We start from the raw sequence: 8,269 nt of genomic DNA on the forward strand, positions 1-8,269 counted from the left end.
TGAGATGCTGAGAAGAAGGTATTTTATTTTGTTTTAGGGTGAAATGTTCAATAGATGTCTGTTTAATCTATCTGGTTCATAATTTCTGTTAGTTTTTCTATGTCTCCATTTATTTTCTGTTTCCACAATCTGTTCATTGATACAAGTGGTGTGTTGACGTCTCCTACTATTATTGCAAATGGTGTAATATATGCTATGAGGTTTAGTAAAGTTTCTTTTATGACAGTGGGTGCCTTGCATTTAGAGCATAGATTTTCAGAATTTAGAGTTCATATTTGTAGGTTTTTCCTATGATGGGTAAAAAGTGTCCTTCCTTATCTTTTCTGATAAATTTAAGTTGAACGTCAATTTTATTTGATATTAGAATTGCTACTCCACAAATAACCCTATTAAAAATGGGGTTCAGAGCTAAACAAAGAATTCACAGCTGAGGAATGCCGAATGGCTGAGAAACACCTAAAGAAATGTTCAACATCTTTAGTCATCAGGGAAATGCAAATCAAAACAACCCTGAGATTTCACCTCACACCAGTGAGAATGGCTAAGATCAAAAACTCAGGTGACAGCAAATGCTGGCGAGGATGTGGAGAAAGAGGAACACTCCTCCATTGTTGGTGGGATTGCAGACTGGTACAACCATTCTGGAAATCAGTCTGGAGGTTCCTCAGAAAATTGGACATTGAACTGCCTGAGGACCCAGCTATCCCTCTCTTGGGCATATACCCAAAAGATGCCCCAACATATAAAAAAAGACACGTGCTCCACTATGTTCATCGCAGGCCTTATTTATAATAGCCAGAAGCTGGAAAGAACCCAGATGCCCTTCAACAGAGGAATGGATACAGAAAATGTGGTACATCTACACAATGGAATATTACTCAGCTATCAAAACAACGACTTTATGAAATTAGTGAGGCAAATGGTTGGAACTGGAAAATATCATCCTGAGTGAGCTAACCCAATCTGAGAAAGACATACATGGTATGCACTCACTGATAAGTGGCTATTAGCCCAAATGCCTGAATTACCCTTGATGCCTAGAACAAATGAAACTCAAGGCCGGATGATCAAAATGTAATGCTTCACTTCTTTAAAAAAGGACAAGAATACCCTTGGCAGGAAGAGAGAGCAAGATTAAAACAGACTGAAGAACACCAATTTCAGAAAACCCATATATACAGTAACCCATTATAGATAAGATGGATGAATCAAAGAGAGTGCAGAAGTTCGCTCCTGAGAGACACAGAAATACAAATACAGAGGCATCAAGCAGCAAACCACTGAACTGAGAATAGGACCCCGTTGAAGGAATCAGAGAAGAACTGGAAAGAGCTTGACAACCCCATATGCCAAGCAACCAGAGCTTCCAGGACTGACTACCTAAAGACTATACATGGACTGACCCTGACTCTGACCTCATAGGTAAATGAATATCCTAGTAAGAGCACCAGTGGAAGGAAGCCCTGGGTCCTGCTAAGACTGAACCCCCAGTGAACTAGACTGTCGGGGAGGGCGGCAATGGGGAGGGTGGGGAGGGGGAACACCCATAAGAAGGGGGAGGGAAGGGATGTTTAAATGTACAAGAAATACTAGGATAAAAAAAAAAAAAAAAAAAAAAAAATTGCTACTCGAGCCACTTTTGGGGACCATTTGCTTGGAGAAAATTTTTCTCAGCTTTTTTACACTTAGGTAGTGTCTGTCTTTGTCACTGAGGAATATTTCTTATATGCAGCAAAATGCTGGGTTCTGTTTACTTATCCAATTTTTAGTCTATGTCTTTTTTATTGGAGAAAGGAGTCCATTGATGTTACAAGGTTTTTTTTTTTTTTTTTTTTTTTTTTTGCTGAACTTGAGTATTTCTTATGTACATTTGAGTGTTATTCCTTTCCCTGTTTCGGGCAAACATCCCCTTCCTCCCCTTCCTTATGGGTGTTCCCTCCCCACCTCCCCATTGCCCTCCCCGACCAGTCTAGTTCACTGGGGTTCAGGTCTTGTTGGGACCCAGGGCTTCCTTCCACTGGTGCTCTTACTAGGATATTCATTGCTACCTATGAGGTCAGAGTCCAGGGTCAGTCCATGTATAGTCTTTAGGTAGTGGCTTAGTCCCTGGAAGCTCTGGTTGCTTGGCATTGTTGTACATATGGGGTCTCAAGCCCTCTTCAAGCTCTTCCAGTTCATTCTCTGATTCCTTCAACGGGGGGTCCTGTTCTCAGTTCAGTGGTTTGCTGCTGGCATTTGCCTCTGTATTTGCCATTCTGGCTGTGTCTCTCAGGATCGTCTACATCCGGCTCCTGTCGGTCTGCACTTCTTTGCTTCATCCATCTTGTCCAATTGGGTGGCTCTTGTGTCCACATGGGGCAGGCTCTGAATGGGGTGTTCCTTCAGTCCTCTGTTTTAATCTTGCCTCTCTCTTCCCCTGGGTATTCTTGTCCCCCTTTAAAGAAGGAAAGTGAAGTATTCACATTTGATGTATGTCCTGAGTTTCATTTTTTCTAGCCATCTGTTTTTCTCTGATGTTAGTTGGTCTTGCTGTCTCTGAGTGGAGCTTGACTCTCCTTTGGGCCTGTGAGCCTGTGAGCCTGTGAGCCTGTGAGCCTGTGAGCCTGTGAGCCTGTGAGCCTGTGAGCCTGTGAGCCTGTGTCCTTTGTCCTTTGGAGTGACAGTGCTTCTGGAAGACCAGTTCTCTTAAAGCAGATTTTGGTTCCCAGAGTTGTGGGACAGCCACTGCTCTAGGTACAGAGGAGACTGGAAGGTTCCTGTGCTATAGCACCCTCCAGCTCCTGTTTCCTTTGTGTTCCAGGTCAATGTCTCCTTGGAAACTCTGTGGGGAGGGAAGTGGGGTCTTTCCTGTGGACTGTGGGCTTAGGAGGAAGAGTACTCCTGGCAGAGCAGCTCTCTGTGTGCAGGTTTTGTATCTGAGGGCTGTGGAACAGTTTTAGCTCTGGGTGCACAGGAAGACGAGAAGATCATGAAATTCTATTTCACAACAAAACACTCATTTTCCTTTATGAATCAGAATGTTATATAAGTACTGATCACTTTTATATTATGGTGTACTAAGAGTTATAAGTAGTGTAATTGGACAGTAAAAATAAAGTCCACTCCATATTATAAATGAAGATAAAAATCTGTATTTGAAGATGACCAGAATGCATATTTAAAAATTTGTAAAATCTATACAATACAGATACTGTAACTAATGAATTAATTTAATAGTAACACAATTTATTTTTTTTTGTCTATGCATGCTTTTATTATTATTATTATTATTAACTTGAGTATTTCTTATTTACATTTGAATGTTATTCCTTTCCTGGTTTCCGGCCAACATCCCCTAACCCCTCCTCCTCCCTTCTATATGGGTGTTCCCCTCCCATCCTCCCCCATTACCGCCCTTCCCCAACAATCACGTTCACTGGGGTTCAGCTTAGCAGGAACAAGGGCTTCCCCTTCCACTGGTGCTCTTACTAGGCTATTCATTGCTACCTATGAGGTTTTTTTTTTTTTTTTTAGATGACTCCAAAAATATTTATTGAATTGCTACCAGGGATTTTCCCGTTATAAAATTCAAGATCTTTTGTTAAAATAAAAAGACATAATTTTAATAGAAAAATACTCTTCAAAATTTATCTGTCTTGATTGTTTTAAATTTCAGTTTTAAAAATAGTGAACAAGAAATCCTTGTGGATTTTTCTAATGTCTATGGCTCAAAATTAAGTTTGATAACCAACTGTATGATTATTATGGCCTGATGTCTATAACACATTAAAAAGAACCTCTCTCCCTTTCTCTTCCCTTCTCTCCTCCTACATGAAACTGTCAAAACTATCCAATGGAAGTGTAGTCTAAGAGGCATGTTTTACGTGTTCATCTTTCTGTTGATTAGTTTTGCCAATACTATTGGTTTGCTTGTTTGTTTGTTTGTTTGTTTTTTATGGATTTCAAGGCATAGACATAAATAGTATTTGGTATGTAAAGTGCATGACCCAGTAAATGACAGCATATGAATGTACTGGTTTCCCAACCCCCTTATTCTTACTTAAATCATTGAGCTTATTTTGAACCACCCTTTAATGTATGCAGTCCAATATGCTAGATACTTCTCTAATGTGGTATCTTTGAGATCCAACTTTTTTTTTTTTTTCCCTTTCTTTCTTTTTTATTTTTTTCGGAGCTGGGGACCAAACCCAGGGCCTTGTGCATGCTAGGCAAGCGCTCTACCACTGAGCTAAAACCCCAACTCCCCCTTTCTTTCTTAATGTCTTCTTTCCTTTCTTATTTCATCTTACTTTTTTTTTTTATTATGTCTTCTTTTTTTTTTTCTTTTTTTTTATTTTATTTTTTTTCTTAAAACATCCCTCCCTCCCCTTCCTTATGGGTGTTCCTCCCACCTCCCCCATTGCCGCCCCCCCCCCAACTGTCTAGTTCACTGGGGGTTCAGTCTTAGCAGGACCCAGGGCTTCCCCTTCCACTGGTGCTCTTACTAGGATATTCATTGCTACCTATGAGGTCAGAGTCCAGGGTCAGTCCATGTATAGTCTTTAGGTAGTGGCTTAGTCCCTGGAAGCTCTGGTTGTTTGGCATTGTTGTACATATGGGGTCTCGAGCCCTTCCTTCAAGCTTCCTTTTCCAGTTCTTTCTCTGATTCCTTCAACGGGGTCCTATTCTCAGTTCAGTGGTTTGCTGCTGGCATTCGCCTCTGTATTTGCTGTATTCTGGCTGTGTCTCTCAGGAGCGATCTACACTTCTGCACTTTTTTTGCTTCATCCATCTTATCTAATTGGGCTGTATATATATGGGCTACATGTGGGCAGGCTCTGAATGGGTGTCTTCAGTCTCTGTTTTAATCTTTTGCCTCTCTTCCCTGCTAAGGGTATTCTTGTTCCACTTTTAAAGAAGGAGTGAAGCATTCACATTTTGATCATCCATCTTGAGTTTCATTTGTTCTAGGCATCTAGGGTAATTCAAGCATTTGGGCTAATAGCCACTTATCAATGAGTGCATACCATGTATGTCTTTCTGTGATTGGGTTAGTTCACTCAGGATGATATTTTCCAGTTCCAACCATTTGCCTACGAATTTCATAAAGTCGTTGTTTTTGATAGCTGAGTAATATTCCATTGTGTAGATGTACCACATTTTCTGTATCCATTCCTCTGTTGAAGGGCATCTGGGTTCTTTCCAGCTTCTGGCTATTATAAATAAGGCTGCGATGAACATAGTGGAGCACGTGTCTTTTTTATATGTTGGGGCATCTTTTGGGTATATGCCCAAGAGAGGGATAGCTGGGTCCTCAGGCAGTTCAATGTCCAATTTTCTGAGAAACCTCCAGACTGATTTCCAGAATGGTTGTACCAGTCTGCAACCCCACCAACAATGGAGGAGTGTTCCTCTTTCTCCGCATCCTCGCCAGCATTTGCTGTCACCTGGAGTTTTTGATCTTAGCCATTCTCACTGGTGTGAGGTGAAATCTCAGGTTTGTTTTGATTTGCATTTCCCTTATGACTAAAGATGTTGAACATTTCTTTAGGTGTTTCTCAGCCATTCGGCATTCCTCAGCTGTGAATTCTTTGTTTAGCTCTGAACCCCATTTTTTAATAGGGTTATTTATCTCCCTGCGTCAACTTTTTGAGTTCTTTGTATATTTTGGATATAAGGCCTCTATCTGTTGTGGATTGGTCAAAAGATCTTTTTCCAATCTGTTGGTTGCTGCTTGTCCTAAATCCACAGTGTTCTGGTTTGATGTGGAGGTCCTTGATCCACTTGGACTTAAGCTTTGTACAGGGTGATAAGCATGGATCGATCTGCATTCTTCTACATGTTGACCTCCAGTTGAACCAGCACCATTTGCTGAAAATGCTATCTTTTTCCATTGGATGGATTTGGCTCCTTTGTCAAAAATCAAGTGACCATAGTGTGTGGGTTCATTTCTGGGTCTTCAATTCTGTTCCATTGGTCTATCTGTCTGTCTCTGTACCAATACCATGCAGTTTTTATCACTATGTCTCTGTAATAAGGCCTCAGTAGGAGAAGATGCACTTAATCCTTGAGAGACTTGAGGCCCCTGGGAAGAGGGAGGCCTGGTGTGTGGGGGGACACCCCCTTGGAGATAAGGAGGAGGAGGAATGGCATAAGAAACTATGGGAGGGGGACTGAAGAGGGTGGCAATATAGAAATTGACATGAAAAAAATATCGTTTACACATTAATGTCAGGTTTGTCTTCGTTATAACAGTAACTATTTTTGGTTTGGAGTTTAGACATTAGGGAACTTTAACTTATAAAAACACAGCTTTTTATTTTCTTTGTCTTAAGATGATCAAAATTTCCTATTGTAGTTTCTCTCTTATTCAAATTTTGTCTTCCTCACACAAGAAAATAAATCTTCAGGGGGATCACCTTCCCCTCCTTTGATACCTTGTCTACCACAACAACAGTAATGTAATCTCCAGTGAGGGAGCAGAAAGTTAAAGGAGGCAATGTTGACTTTCAGATATCAGTGGGTACTTTCCTTCAGTTCCCCCTCCCTGCTATTCTTTGTTTCTGTACACCTCTCAAATGTTATTGAGCTGGGTCCCTAGTATAAATTTAGCAATCTGCTTTTCATTTTGTGTATTCTAAAATGAATGAACTTCACAGAAGGAAAACTATATTGAACACAGATGGTCAATTCATTGACTTTAAAACTCTGAGCATTCTGTCTGATTTTCAAATTGCTCATTTGTATATAAAGACCTAGAGTCAGTACTAAGCACTTTTAATGAAACAAATATAAGAACAAATAAATAAAGGTTTGGAAATGCATGATTCTCTTCATTTGAAACAGATGTATGTTGTTTAGTGACATAAAACCCAGAATATTTACATTTGTAAGCTGTAGATGTTCTATGATTGACAATATCAAAATAGGCAGAGTTCTTTTCTGTCTGATTTCAGAAAATGTTGAATGCATTGAAGCACCTACTGGAATAAGTAATAAGTATAAATTTTTAGGAAAGTGTTATTATTGTTATTCCATAGCTATAGAGATAATGCAATTTTATTTCAAAGACAAAGTTGAAAACTTGTCAGAGACCTTACAAAGTAGAATTTATCTGAAGATCAAAGCCGCATATCATGTTGTAGAACACAGATCCTCTGTAAAGAAATAAGAACACTGGACTTTGTATTTGTATAGGCAACTTAAAAACATTTCACTTTCTTATTGAGGTATTCGCTTGGTTGTAAACCTCTAAGACCACATGAATTAATTATCTGATATCAAATGGTCAGAATGGAAAATGTGCACGTATCTAAAAGTGTAACGACTGAGTACCGCATACTAGTGTATTAAGGAATGTATACAAATTATTATTATGTGTGTAACAATAATTAATAAAAAAGCAGTCATGTTCTTAATTTACTTATGTTTAGCTTAAAATACTTGTATTATTATTATTAAATAGTAGGAAGTTTATCAAAACCTCTTATCATAAGGATTATTTAACATGCACAGTGTGCAATATCAAAAAATATAAAGGTTACTCCATATACATACATATAATTCTTATAAGTATATTTATACCACTTTAGAATGTCCTTTTTTTTTACATGCTTTTTTGTCTATAAAAAACACCTATATTGTAGATTTCAACACATTTCTCAGGCTACCTGGACTCTATATTACTTCCCAGACGTCCATGTTCATATCCAAATCCCAGGTTCAAAACAGGTCACATACCCTGTGGTTAGGTCAATCTCTCTGTCCTCCCACATCTGAGTGCTGGAACCCCTGTGGGGCCCCTGTAATCTCACTTACCTGTGCTACCCTCAGTCCTCAGATTTAGACTTTGTCTCATAGCCTGCCCGTTAGCCAGCTCACTGAGTGTGCAGGATCCTTTCCCATCGATGCCATCCTAACGCTACCACAAACAGTTTAGATAACAGCACTCGCAGAGGAGCCCACATAGGTACAGCTATTTGCTCCATCCGCATGCTGTTTTGCTTAACACTGAATGGAAATCCCTGCTGTACTTCCAGTCTCAAACCAACACACAGGAACTAAAGAGTTGGTTTACCAACTCCCAGATCGTTTTGAAATCAACCAAGCTCAGAAACACGAAAACAAACCAAATTTGCATTTCCAGAAGCAACTCACTTGAGACACATCACCTGTATAAAGAATTGTTTTTAATATTAGGATGGTTTTAGAAACTGAACATTTATAGATATAACAGAGATGTCTCATATGGCTTTTGGTCACTTCCCTGCAAATTAATGCCTTCTAGGAC

This window comes from Rattus rattus, chromosome X (assembly GCF_011064425.1).
Source record: "Rattus rattus isolate New Zealand chromosome X, Rrattus_CSIRO_v1, whole genome shotgun sequence".
Classification (NCBI taxonomy): Eukaryota; Metazoa; Chordata; class Mammalia; order Rodentia; family Muridae; genus Rattus; species Rattus rattus.